We start from the raw sequence: 14,339 nt of genomic DNA, 5'->3' as shown, positions 1-14,339 counted from the left end.
GAGCTTTGAACTATTCATTTTAGAGCCAGCAGCCTTCTCCTCCATTACAATAATTCAACATGTAAACAAATCTAGCACACTTTTAAAAATCTTTTTTTAACCCAATATCTTTTTTACATATGGTGCACTAAGTAGCTATTACTTAATTAATCTTGAATGTTATTGGCAAGTAGTTTACATTTGTTTTCAACCAACTTGTATTATTATTATTATTAACCCAACAGGAAGAAGAGCTTGAATGTCCAAATTTTCATTTTATAACATACCATCATTTAGGATCCTGTTCATTATGTCTGAAGCAAGGCAATTGATGAAAGTGTGCAGAAAAGGGAATATACATGTGAGGGGCTAGCCAGCTTCTGTTTTATTTTTATTTTGATCCATAAATGGTGGCATGCAATAAACATGAGTTGCCTAATGTGTACACATTAAATGGTAGTTCTGCCTGTTCACCAAAGTACAATATTGCTGATTCCTCCAATGCTAGTTGACTAGATTGATTACTAAACCAGACCAACACGTCAAACATTAATGCATAAAAATTTCTTCACAGCTGACCTAGTTGTCTTTTTCAATAAATTCTAAATGTTCTGTATAGCAGACAAGATTCCACATTCTCAATAAGTTAAGGAACACAGTTAATGGGTTAATTCCATTCGTGAAGAAAGAGCTGCCTCATTCCTGAGATGCCTCTGTCTGAATCTGGTGACTTCCTCATCAGGTTACTGGGCAGATTACTAGGCACGCAACTTTGTGTTATAAAAGAGCTCAGATTACATGGGCCATGAGTTGTGATCAGGAAGGAGTAGATTGGCTGCCAGACTGTGGAGTTATCAGAACACTTTGAGGGAACTCGACTGAAAAGAAGCCTTGGAAAAGTGACAGAACACAGAGAACTCTAAGCTGCTGCAAAACTCTGTGCAAATTGACGTAGAAGTTGTGTGTAGCCTTTGTTCAGCAAGGTCTTGGAGTACAGAAACCCCCTCTGGGACCAGAGGGAGAAAAGCCTTTGTGTAACCAGTATATGGTGTGTAAATATAGTGTTTTTCTTGTGTGTGCTAAGTAAAACAACTCGGCTGAAAACAACTGTTTCTTGTTGGTGAGCTTAACTGCTTTCCTAAAGCTTCCACATTGCACACATAGAGATAAAGATTTATAGGTTGAGGATAAACACAAACCCCAACAAATAATAAAAAATTTAAGGCTACAATCCTATACATGCTTGCTTGAGAGTATGTCCAACTGAACTCCGTAGAGCTTACTTCTGATTGGCCATGTATCAGATTGCACTATAAGAGCCCAATTCTAACCAAATCCATTTACAGTGGTACCTCAGGTTACAGACGCTTCAGGTTACAGATGCTTCAGGTTACAGATTCCACTAACCCAGAAATAGTACCTTGGGTTAAGAACTTTACTTCAGGATGAGAACAGAAATCATGCAGCAGCAGTAGTGGGAGGCCCCATTAGCTAAAGTGGTACCTCAGGTTAAGAACAGTTTAAGGTTAAGAAGGGACTCCAGAACGAATTAAGTTCTTAACTCGAGGTACCACTGCTCCTCCAATGAAGTATCCTTAGGAATGCAGTCTGTTCTAATTTACTGGTTCCTGTTAAAAAGTCTCCTATTTCTTAAGATCAAAATACGAATGCAATGAAAAATTCCAAGTGACTGCACGTTTCCAAATACATTTATACATTAACGTATTGCCAAAGATCACAAAAAGATGTGACGCCAACATATGATAACTGGAACTGTTGTTATTTGCTAATCCTCCAAAACACCTTTCATATTTTATAGGCTTTAAAAGGCCTTTATGGCAGTCATACAATTAATCAGCGATGTTTGTTTCCTGGACCACTGGTTTTGTTTCCTGGACTGTTGACTGTTGGTTTAGCTCATGGTATATAACAGAGTCTGTATAGTTAAACCACTACTATGGTTTTCCCAGTAGTGATGTATGGAAGTGAGAGCTGGACCATAAAGAAGGCTGATCACCAAAGAATTGATGCTTTTGAATTATGGTGCTGGAGGAGACCCATGGACTGCAAGAAGATCAAACCTTATCCATTCTTAAGGAAATCAGCCCTGAGTGCTCACTGGAAGGACAGATCGTGAAGCTGAGGCTCCAGTACTTTGGCCATCTCATGAGAAGAGAAGACTCCCTGGAAAAGACCCTTACGTTGGGAAAGATGGAGGGCACAAGAAGAAGGGGATGACAGAGGACGAGATGGCTGGACAGTGTTCTCGAAGCTACCAGCATGAGTTTGACCAAACTACAGGAGGCAGTGGAAGACAGGAGTGCCTGGCATGCTCTGGTCCATGGGGTCACGAAGAGTCGGACACGACTATACGACTAAACAACAACAACAATATAATAGAGTCTACACACAAACTGATACAGTGTTTATTTTTCCTCAGTAAATGTGTTTACATTTATCATCACCCCCTCTCCGTATTGCTAAGGCTTTAAGTGGCTTTGTAGCAGTTTCCCTGGCATCATTTTCTTTTCATATAAATGTCATGTTCATCATTTGTTATCTCTGTGAAAAACCTCTGCACTCCTCAAGGAAAGGGAATGGATAGTAGCTGAAGAGGGACTCGAAGGACAGTGTGAACCATTTGCCCTGTCAGAAATTTTGAGTCTTGAGCATAAGCTATTCACTGTCACTTCCATATCTACTCCTCCCTAATCTTTCTGTCTTAGAAACCCTCTTGCTCTCTCCATAATTGGTAAGCATCGCCAGTCACAAATGCCCTGCAGCAAACTCTTTCCCCTCACCCATTTCTTAAGTCTGAATAGTGTGCCCCCAAGAAGCAGGCAAGAGTTGAGCTAACAAGTGCAACTTCTCAACATGCCATTGTCCTTCCTAATCAACTCTATTATAGCCAAGATTTGACAGAATCATTTAACTTCCTGGGAGCTGGCCTGATTCCATGCCGATGTCCTGCTGCTCTCCCTCAAGCAGGAATCAATATGAGAAAGACACATTAATAATGAAAAATATTATTGGCATGGCGTTGTTTTGAGAAACTAACCTCCAGGCTGAACTCAGGTCATATATTAGTTAGAATATGCAAGAAATTTCTGAAACTCAGAGGGGCAGGAGGAAGAAATGGGGATTGTTGATGGTTTCTTTCAGACATGGAGGTCATCCTGCACACATGTCACAAGTTAATTGAAATTTCTTGCTGAAGTGACGACTGCTCGCTTCTGTATGGTTGCATGCATGAGTTTCAGTCAGGAGAGGAAGACTGCACAATTCTGGTGTAATGAAAGGTTCTGGTGAGGTAGAAGAGTCCAGCTATTGGCTCCCTGGAGAGAAAACCCTATTAAGAGGAGCCTTAACAGACTGTGGTGCCTTTGATTCCCCCTTCAGCTATTGCCCTTAAGTCCTGCTTTGTGAACCAAATGAGTAAAGCGGGCAAGGAAACTTCATTTCATATCTCTCTCTCACTCACTCACTCACCCTTCAGTACTCATTCTTTCCTGCAATATATTCTCTTTTTAAAAAATTATTGGACAACAGAACAAAACTAAAACTAAAACATTGAACAACAAAAAATTATTGAACAACGGAAACAGACAATACGTACAAAGAGAAAAACAAACAATCACAGCCAAATAATACAAGCTCAGCACAAGCAGTTATCTCTTTCACTGTACAAGTTGTCTTTTCATACCCCCTTTGTAATTTTATAATTGCATTCATTGCACTCACTCTTAATTCTTGATTTTCCTTTTGACCTAATTATCAAAAGCTCCAACATATATTCTGACTGTTAATCATTGCTGCTATCCTAATTGGATTGCTTCTCTAGAGTTTTCTAGCTGCTACACCAGTGTCTCATTCCCCGCCCCCACCCTTTCTCCTGCCTCCACCCTGCAGATATGCAACGGATGGTATTAAACTAAGTTGTCCTCAGTGTAGACCCACTCAGATCATTGACCATTTCCAAGTTAGGGCCATTCATTCCAATAGGTCTACTCTGAGTAAAACTTAGTTAACTACCACCCTAGATGTAGCAGCCTTCATTCCTTTTAGAATTATCCTTCCTTTCTTCTGATCTCTTTTTATGATCCCCCTCCCCCCATTCTTCCCTATGAACTATTATAGATCATATTTAAGGGCTCAGGGGACAACCATACTATGTCCCAGGAAACAATAGTACATGATACCCTAGCAGCATATTCAGGGACATCCTTCTGGTTCCCCATCTTTAGGATGGGTTTCACACACACACACAAGTTTGGAAAACACCAAACATTCCACAGAAGGGATGTTCAGATGAGCCCTAGTTCTAATATTGTCCAAATATCCTAGCCATCATGTCCATTTCTTTGCATGTCCTCATATTTTCCTTTCTCTGTTCCCAATACTGCCAACTTCATCTATCCCAGAGTGCAGTCAAACTTTATCTATTGTATATTTTATTCTTGTAAGCTGCTTTGAGACCTATATGGTAAAAAATTAGAATAACAAAATAGCAAGTAAGGATAAGGATTCTGGGTGGTATGGCTTGACACTGCCTATTCATATTCTGCAGTACTTTCTCAGTTCTTCGCTCCCCACTTCTCCACCCTGCCTCTGCTGCTTTCCTTGTGTCAAAACCAAATATGGTTTTTAGTAGACATTTGTGGCTTAAAGCTTGAAACTTCAGAAACATCTCTTCATACATGTTACACCAATGGAACAGTGTTCCAGGTAACCAGGATGTTCTACCCAGAGCTTCAGAACTTAACATTTGACTGTAAGGGTAGTTTTATGTAGCGTAAAGAAGAGGATTAAGACATGGTTTCAAATAACCACTGTGCATGTCTACAGACATTTTTTTAGGATAGGCCCTACCATCATGGTTGGGTCACCTCAGGAAACCATTTTGTCACATTTCTCCACTTTATGAGTGGTGAAGTCCTCTTCCTTCTAGTTACCTCGGTTGACAGACCAGGCTATGTTGACTCTATGTTGACTCTGGACCCATTGCTAAAGCTAATTGGATGTGTGGATTCATTCTGATTTATTTCATTCATTGAACATAAGTAGAATTCTGTTGGATCAGACAAGGACCTAACAAATTCAGCGTTCTGTTCTTACATGACTAACCAAATTGATGCCTGTAGGAAGCTAGGAAGCAAGACCTGTGCACAACAGCACCATCTTGCTTGGGATTCTCAGCAACTTTAGTATTCAGATGGTGCCTCAGAAGTAATACAACCACCAGTGAACTTTAGTAACATTTAACTCTCAATAGTATCGTTTTTTTGAATGTGAGTAAAGCTTTTGTCCTGAAAATGAGCGTAAATGCCGGTAAATGGCTTTAAGCTTGTATTATATTTCTGTAATTGGTCTCAGTTTAAATGCTTGTTTTCTCCCAGAAACGTGTTCATTGTTCTCATAATGATGTGGTCATCTCCATTTTATTCAACATAAGCATGTTATTCCCCAGCCCCATCTTCCCACTGATTGTAAATCCACTGGTAAAGACAGCTAATTCCCAGGAGAAGGGAAAGCCCTGGTGGTAGCAATGAAATGCTTATCATGTTCATTACTACCTGTGGTTTCACTGCTTAGACAAGAAAATATATCTAATCCTATAGGGATCTGGTTAAATTCCCATCCAGCTGCCACATCTGAAAGCGTGAAAATGCCTTTGCTGGCAGAAAAAAAAAATAACAGCAGGAAGACTAAGAATTCATCTCCCTAGACATAAAAAAATTGCCAGTTATCTGATTGGTCAAATGGGTGTTCTCTTGATGAACAGTAAATTATATTATTTCTTGATTAAACACTGCATTTATTCTCCATTTATTCCCTCTTTGTAAGGCCTGAAGACTGCAGTGAGTCCAGAAGCTGAGATTTCAGAGAAGTTGGGCAGGAAACCATCCAGATCAGGAAGTCTGTTAATAACATTGGGCCTGATGGGTCAAGTGGCATTCTGGGAAGTGTGGTGGGACTGCTCTGTTTTAACCCTGTGATGTAAGTTAGGCAGAAAAGGATAGGCTGTCTGCAGTTATTCCAACTAGGCATGGTTCAAATGCTTTCATATTGCTTTGTGATTTGTTATCATACTTAACTGGCAAAGTTCTACATTAGAATATGTAGGGGTGGGGAACCTGTAGCCCTTCAGGTGTTACTGGTCTCTAGCTTCCATCATCCCTGTCCATTGGTCATGCTTGCTGGGACTTATGGGAATCAGAATCTAACAACATCTGGAAGGACACAAGTTCCCTACTGTCCTGGGCTGCCTGGAGGGCAAACTCCGTGGTGACCCCTAAGCTGTAGAACTACCTTCTCACAGAAGTGAGTCTGGAAACTTCATTGTACTACAGCTTTTTGTTGTCGTTTAGTCATTTAGTCGTGTCCGACTCTTCGTGACCCCATGGACCAGAGCACGCCAGGCACTCCTGTCTTCCACTGTCTCCCGCAGTTTGGTCAGACTCATGTTTGTAGCTTCGAGAACACTATCCAACCATCTCATCCTCTGTCGTCTCCTTCTCCTTGTGCCCTCCATCTTTCCCAACATCAGGGTCTTTTCCAGGGAGTCTTCTCTTCTCATGAGGTGGCCAAAGTATTGGAGCCTCAGCTTCACGATCTGTCCTTCCAGTGAGCACTCAGGGCTGATTTCCTTAAGAATGGATAAGGTTTGATCTTCTTGCAGTCCAAGGGACTCTCAAGAGTCTCCTCCAGCACCATAATTCAAAAGCATCAATTCTTCAGTGATCAGACTTCTTTATGGTCCAGCTCTCACTTCCATACATCACAACTGGGAAAACCATAGCTTTTACTATACGGACATTTGTTGGCAAGGTGATGTCTCTACTTTTTAAGATGCTGTCTAGGTTTGTCATTGCTTTTCTCCCAAGAAGCAGGCGTCTTTTAATTTCATGGCTGCTGTCACCATCTACAGTGATCATGGAGCCCAAGAAAGAAAAATCTCTCACTGCCTCCATTTCTTCCCCTTCTATTTGCCAGGAGGTGATGGGACCAGTAGCCATGATCTTCATTTTTTTGATGTTGAGCTTCAAGCTTTTAGTGAACGCTGAGGACACACTTACTTTTTTGACACAGTTTCATGGCCCACCTTATTTCTCTAATTTTAAGTTGTTTTAAACTGTTTTTAATATTGTGTTTTAATTGTTGCAACCGGCCCTTGGGCCCTGAGGTAAATTTACCTTGGGGTAAATTGCAGGGGTGCCTACTTGAATAAAAATATTGTGGGGGTCCAGGTAAGTCCCCCCCCACAATTGATCACATGACACAGTGCACTCACAACTATTTGAATGGGAATGCCCATCAACTTTGTGGGGGGCTGGTCCCCTCAAATATTTTATTGTGGGGGTCGAAGCCCCCACACTCCTAGGAGTTGGCTCCTATGGTAAACAGTAAGAATTGTAGTAAGAATAATGGTGGTGTTGGTGGTCAATCATCCTGTAATAAATAAACTAGCACACACAAGACTTTTTCTTTTTGTTATGGAAATACCAATAAGACATGAAAAATGATCAGGTTTTTCTTTGAACTAAGCTGGGGGAATCAATTTCATGTTCCTCCTTCTTGAATGTGCCACACTGAGCTTCTCGGTTGTTTGCATGAGGAAAGGGAGGAATTGATTTGATTTTGAAGAAACCTTGACATTCCTTTCATACTGAGATGGATGTCTAAGGGACTCGTCTTGCCTCACAGAACTTACCCAGCTAGGTGCAGATAAAATGTTACAGTTCAAGTGCAAATTGAGAAGCATTTTGTGGATTTTATGGAAACAGTAACGGCATCATTGCTAGTGACCGTTGTAATGGAAAAGCTGCCTTGCTGCTTGAGAGAGACTTTCGTCTGTTTAATTTTCTCCAATTTTCAAAGGTAATCATATTGTTAATTCCAACACAATATAGAAAGTCACATTGAATCTGAGACAGGAAAGCATTCAGCCCAGTTTAAGAAATCATATTTGGTTCCACTTCAATTTCTGGAGGGAAACTAGAAGGTGACATCGAGATTGCAGGATATCACAAAATGGGAGAGAGCAATTGTGGAATACTCTCCCTCTGGAGTGCCATTCTGCAATTTGACTGCATTCCACACAGAGAGAATGTATGATAAGGGGAATGTAAATTGAACATTTAATATGCATCAGAACTGACCATTGTGCATATTCAACATGCCTCATGGGGAATATGAAAATAATCCTTCAATATAGAGAAATTTGAACACATTTCCCAGTCAATACACATAACCTCAAACAGGCTTTGGGGAATGTGTATGCATCAACTGAATTTTGTATATTTTCCAGCCATTATGCATAATCTCCAACAGTCTTTCAGGAATGTGTGTGAATTTTTGTTGAATTTTGTACATTCTCTGGCTATTATGCAGTTCCCAACAGACCTTGGGGAATGTGCATATTTTGACGGCATTTTGTACATCCTTTGCACATATGCACATTCTCTGGTCAGTATGCATGGTTATCCATGAAATATATCCCTTTTAAAAAAAATACTGTTCCAAAGTGTGCAATCTCCACTACCTAGATTGATATTGATGCGTAAGATACCTTCCCACTGATCAGCCAAGGAGGAAGTTGGGGTGCTTCAGATAAAAACTATGCAGTCCCCTTTTCACCTGTCTTAGCCATTGCCTGGTCTGCTGAGCAGCACAAAGGGGATGGCAGGGAAAAGACCATTGTAAACCTTTCCTCTTTCTCCCACAGTTATGATGGAAATTGGCCCTCATGGTGCTATGATGCTTATGGAACGGCTAAATAACAGCATGGAGTCAGCCATCATGGGAACTGCAGGGGAGGTTTAACCAGCTGAAAATGTGTTACACAGCAGGGAAAAGAGAACTGGTAGATAAAGAGTGAAATATACCTCTGATGGTACCCATCACCATTCCTGGTGCAGTCAATAGCCAGCTGGAGCCTGAAAAAGGAAAACAACAATGTTCACTTTAGGCCGCCAAGAGCCAAACAAAGCCAAACTTTGTTTCTGTAATGAACTTCAGACTGAGGGGTGCGTGTTAGTTACATGTTTGAATGTTTCACAACAACAACAAGGAAAATTTTCCCCAGCCCACATAAAAAGGATGCATCAGGCAGAAAGCTAGGCTCTCCCAAGATTTTCTTTTTCTGTGTTCAGAGGTCTGCTTTGTTGTTGTTTTTTCAGGAGGGTACATTCAGACACTCAAGCGTCTCACTTATATCCCAGATAGCCCCTTGATTCTGCTGATTTGTAAAACTGGTCCTCAGCACTACTGAGTGGTGGTAGGGAAGTTATTGAAGCAGGACAACAGGCCTTCAACAAATATCATTCGTATATATCCAGAAAGGGAATATTTGGCTAAGATTTTCATTGAAAATTGAGGTTGGATGTCTCCCAGTCCCCAGCCTTAGCCAGCTTGGTTTATTAGCCCTTTCTTTCATACATGGAGGCAGTCATCAAAATGTATACAAAGAAAGATCTCCATTGTGAGAGAATAGCCACAGGGAAACAGGTGTGGGCTTTCATTCCAAGGAGATTGACTTGCCTTTTTATGTTTAAGACAAGTTTCAGCTGCTTTATCCTTTAACAGCCTTGCCTGCCTCATACACAACAGCAGATTCCCTATTTTGTTTTCATCACACTCTCTGACAACAGACAAGTTTCTTTAGGGTCACTAGATAAAAGCTTCCAATCTCCTGCTGTTTCTTGGAAATAGAAGTGCCTCCCCCATACCTGATCATTGAAGCAGCTCTGCAGGAGCATCTCTGGGCAAAATATACCAGGCCTCTCTTTCAGTTTACCACTGTAACCTTGAGGAGACAACTTAACAATGAAGTCCTCAAATAAGGGCTGAGTCCTACAGCCTCCACTGATAGGTTAACTGCTGGACACATGTGGCAGGAGCTGATGCAGTTATGTGCCTGTCAGTGCCATTGATGGTGAATGGAGATGGCTGCATAGATTGCCTTTCTGTTTCTGTAAACAACTGCAAGGGCTTAGAAAGCTATTCATGATTGTCAAAGCCAAGAATTTGGATACAACATTTCTTGCAATGTAGAACACATTCCTCTTACACTGTGATGAACTGCGATAACTGCATGGACTTCTGTTGAAAGTGTTTCACATATATAATCTCAGTAACACTTCAAAACAATCTATTCAACACGTGGGTGAGTGTTACTGCATATCAGGGTTGGGGGATGCGGAGGTCGAAAAGACTCAGAGGATGCAGAATGATGTAAAATATGCATGTGCTGATTTATAGGTATTGATGCAAATTTAGGGGGAAACAACTATAATTTAAATAAAAATACAGCTCTGCATAGTGGGGAAGACAGTGATGTTTTATAGATAATAATAGTTTTATTTATTATATAAAACAAGGGCGTTGAGGTTGCCCTGGATGGGCAGTTAGCACCTGGATGGAAGACAGACCAGGCACACAGATTATGAAGCCCAGTTTTCAAATTACACCAGAGGGAGTTCACTCATAAATAATTTTAGGAGGCTGTTGTGGTGCTAGTTTTTTAAAACATATGCTAGAGTTAAGATGGGCACAAACACAGATATTGTCACATTACATTGAACATGTTTTCCTTCCACAAAACTGCACCAGCTTCCATGTAGGAAAAAAGTAATGACCATTGGCTTGAAATGCAAGGCTAGTCTAAGGTCATCTCCAACATTCCTGCATTTGCTTACACATGGGCATATTCAGGATTGCTTCAGCTGACACATTTCACTTGCATCTCAGCTCTCGGATAATAATTGGAGAAAAACCTATTGACAAGCTGGGCAAGTTCATCAGATCCAAACAAGAACCATTAGGTTGAACTTGAATTGTCACCAGTCAAATAATGAAATATTTCAAAAAATGCATGGATTTTGCTACCAAACGTGCACTAACACACACACACACACACACACACACACACACAATTGTGCCTGCACAATTTGAACACGAACAGGTTAATGCAAAATTAATTGTATGATTTAAACTTATGAAAGGCATTAATTGCAAACAAGATGTTCAAACAACATTGGCCAAACATCTGCATTTATTTTTTTATCTAGTTTAAAAATACACAGAAAATAACTTGGTAAAATCCTGTCACTTAAAGTTTCCCCGTCAAACTTAGGAATTTGCATTAGATCAATGAATCTTTGAAAAAAGAGATCTGCCATCTGGTACATTTGCTAAAAGAAAGAAGGATAATTAAAACTCATCCTTACCAAATGTGACATGGGCCCCTAAACTCCTATTTTCATACAAATTTGCAAAACAGATGAGGAAAAACGTTGAGTCTTTTGATACATAGGTGCTGCCGAATGCAACTTCAAAGCAAGTTTGTCTGACAAGAAGGTGTTGGGGGAAAAAAAATCATACACAGAAAATGGCTCTAAGTTGATTCTCCTTGTAGAATAAACCAAAGGCTCATTATCTTACAAACTCTTGTGCATACAATGTTCCAATCTGAAATATGGTAATTAGATCAAAACCATTTTTAAAACGACTAGCACCAATTAGTTTTATTACTGGTATCAGAGAATCAAAACATAGCCCTATTCTCTCTGACAGCTCAGTAGAGTTGTCTGGGGATGCATAATAGGGGAAGGTCTTCCACAAAGGTTTTTCAGCATCCCACTATTATGACCATACCTGCACTTTATATTTAACTCTATATCAAACCAGTTTAAATAGCTAAAAGTACAAAATGGCCCAGCTTTACTCTGTTGTGGTCCCCTTCAGGACAGACATGTGCGTCTGTAACCAACTCTGATATAGCCCATGAGATGGAGAAAGATAATAATAATAATAATAATAATAATAATAATAATAATAATAATAGTAATAGGACTGCAGCATGTGCTGCGAAAATCAGATTTAAGCAGCCTAATCTGCAGCACAGATAAACCAAATTTTTTGAAATGAGTTGTAAAAGTATTATTTATTAAGATGCTTCACCTAGAAACGTACAGTGGTACCTCGGGTTATAGACGCTTCAGGTTACAGACTCCGCTAACCCAGAAAATGTGCTTCAGGTTAAGAACTTTACTTCAGGGGACTTCCGGGTTGGTGCGATCTAGGAATGGCGGATTCCCTCCGAGCTGCGGAGGGAATCGGCTCAACCGAGGACGGGTCTTGCCGCGCCGGCGATGCGGGGACCCTTAAAAACCGCAGGCGCTGAAGCCTGTGGACTGAAGACTCGGCGGGTGCCTTAAGCGCCCCCCGATCCACGAAGAGCCTTTTTAAAGGCTGCGGAGAGGATACGGAGGGCGGCGTGGCACTGAGAGTCGATCGGTACCTCGGCGGAGCGAAGCCGCGAGCCATGACTGGAGAGCGCTGACTTTCTTCCTTGAAATTTGGACTGAAAACAACAACCCGTGAGTAAGACGGAATTGGACTTTAAGAATATTATCCCGCGAATTTGAGACGACCGGGGGGTGTGCTAAAAGGAAGTCCGCACCCCCCCTTCTTGCAGACGATCTAAAGCAATGATTTAAGAGCTAAGCTGGAGTGCCTACCCTTTGTGGGGTGAGTTGAAAAAGACATTAACTTCCAAGATTTGGTAAAGAAATTTTGAACTGGAGAGTGGAGTGTTGGAAGTTTTCTTTTTGTTGTAAACAACCCCCCCCCTCCCGGGCCCGGGAGCGCCCTGCTTTTGAGCTTGTGGAAGAGGTGCGGAGTTTGACAGCTGTCAAAGCTGTCAAACGGACAGTTCAATTGGAAAAATCGTATTTAAGATCCCTCTGGACTAAAATGAGTTACAATTGAGTTAAAATTGTTGGAAACAAAGTAATAATAACAAGTTGGAGGATTGTTGGAGAAAGACTACCAAGTAACCAGATTCCCTCTAGGGGGAAGTCTGTGAAACTACAATGGCTGTGGATGGAAAGTTACTGGTGGAAATCGAAAGAATGTTTCATCTGGTGGGAGTCTTGCAAGAGCAGAGTTTGGCTATGAATAAACAACTTATGACCTTGACTTCCGGAACAAGCAACTCTGTTGAATGTATTGACGACCTGGATGAGAAAGAATCCACAGCTGAATTTGAAATGATATCTAAAGAAGTGGAAGAGACTAAACAAGAAAAAGAGAAAGTAAAGTTGGGAAGTACCAACCAGAAGCTGCCATCTGTGGAATATAAACAAGGAGACCTTTGGATTACATTCACCACAAACCTGCGAAAGATGCAGAAGATGAAGGAGGAGGCCCCGGGAGCTTATGGAATACAGGAACTAAAAATAAAGAAATATGATGGGGGCCTCCACTTTGACTTTGACTCTGAAGAGGCAGACTTTGTGGAAACTTTCCAGCAGCTATTTCCAAATGTACTTGTGGGAAGAGAATATGGCTGGATGGTGACAGAACTTTTTCAAGATTTGATGACCGACATAAAGGATTACCAACAAGACCGGCGGAGAGGGACTGAAAGAGACTTGAAAGCCTCGGACGTGAGGAACCCAGGCTAAGAACTGATACTTTGGACATGTATTAGGAAGGGACGAAAACCGGGGATGGGAGGGAGGGAAGAACAGAATTGTAAAAACACTCAAGACTTTTGGGTTTAGCTAATATGACTTTTATTTAAGACAAATTGGGAAATCAATGGAAGAGAACTGGAGTCCAACTTAGGAAAAATTTATTTTTCTTTATAGAAGAGGTAACTTTAAGATGATTAAGAAGAGAAATACCAATTTGCTGACACAATTCTGGGAACTGGGATGCATGAAGGGGGGTGGGGGGAAGTCAGGGAATAAGGTTAGGAAAGTAAGATTTTCTGAAATTGTACATGTTCTTGCCTTCTGTCTTTTTTGTGTGTATATGTCTTTATAAAAGGTGAAAAACCAATAAAAAAATTTATAAAAAAAAAGAACTTTGCTTCAGGATGAGAACAGAAATCGTGCTCCAGCGGCGCGGCAGCAGCAGGAGGCCCCATTGGACAGTGGTACCTCGGGTTCATAACTTTATTTGTTCTGGAGGTCCGTTCTTAACCAGAAACTGTTCTTAAGCTGAGGTACCACTTTAGCTAATAGGGACTCCTGCTGCTGCTGCTACTGCCACAGCGCCGCCACAGCACAATTTCTGTTCTCATCCTGAGGTAAAGTTCTTAACCCAAGGTACTATTTCTGGGTTAGCGGAGTCTGTAACCTGAAGCGTCTGTAACCCGAGGTACCAATGTATTCATTTCTTGAATGTATTTATTCAAGAAATATATTTAGTTAAGAAAAGCAATGGGGGATGTAGTAGAACAATCAAAGTTTCAGCTAAGCAACATGATGAACACAGAAATGTACTACATATTTATTTTGGTTTCAAAGGCTTGATGTGGGTCCAACCATTAGGCAAAATGATGCAGCCGC

This window comes from Podarcis bocagei (genome assembly GCF_964188305.1).
Source record: "Podarcis bocagei genome assembly, chromosome: 4".
In the NCBI taxonomy this organism is placed as follows: domain Eukaryota; kingdom Metazoa; phylum Chordata; class Lepidosauria; order Squamata; family Lacertidae; genus Podarcis; species Podarcis bocagei.
Note: the sequence above shows the minus strand (reverse complement) of the source record.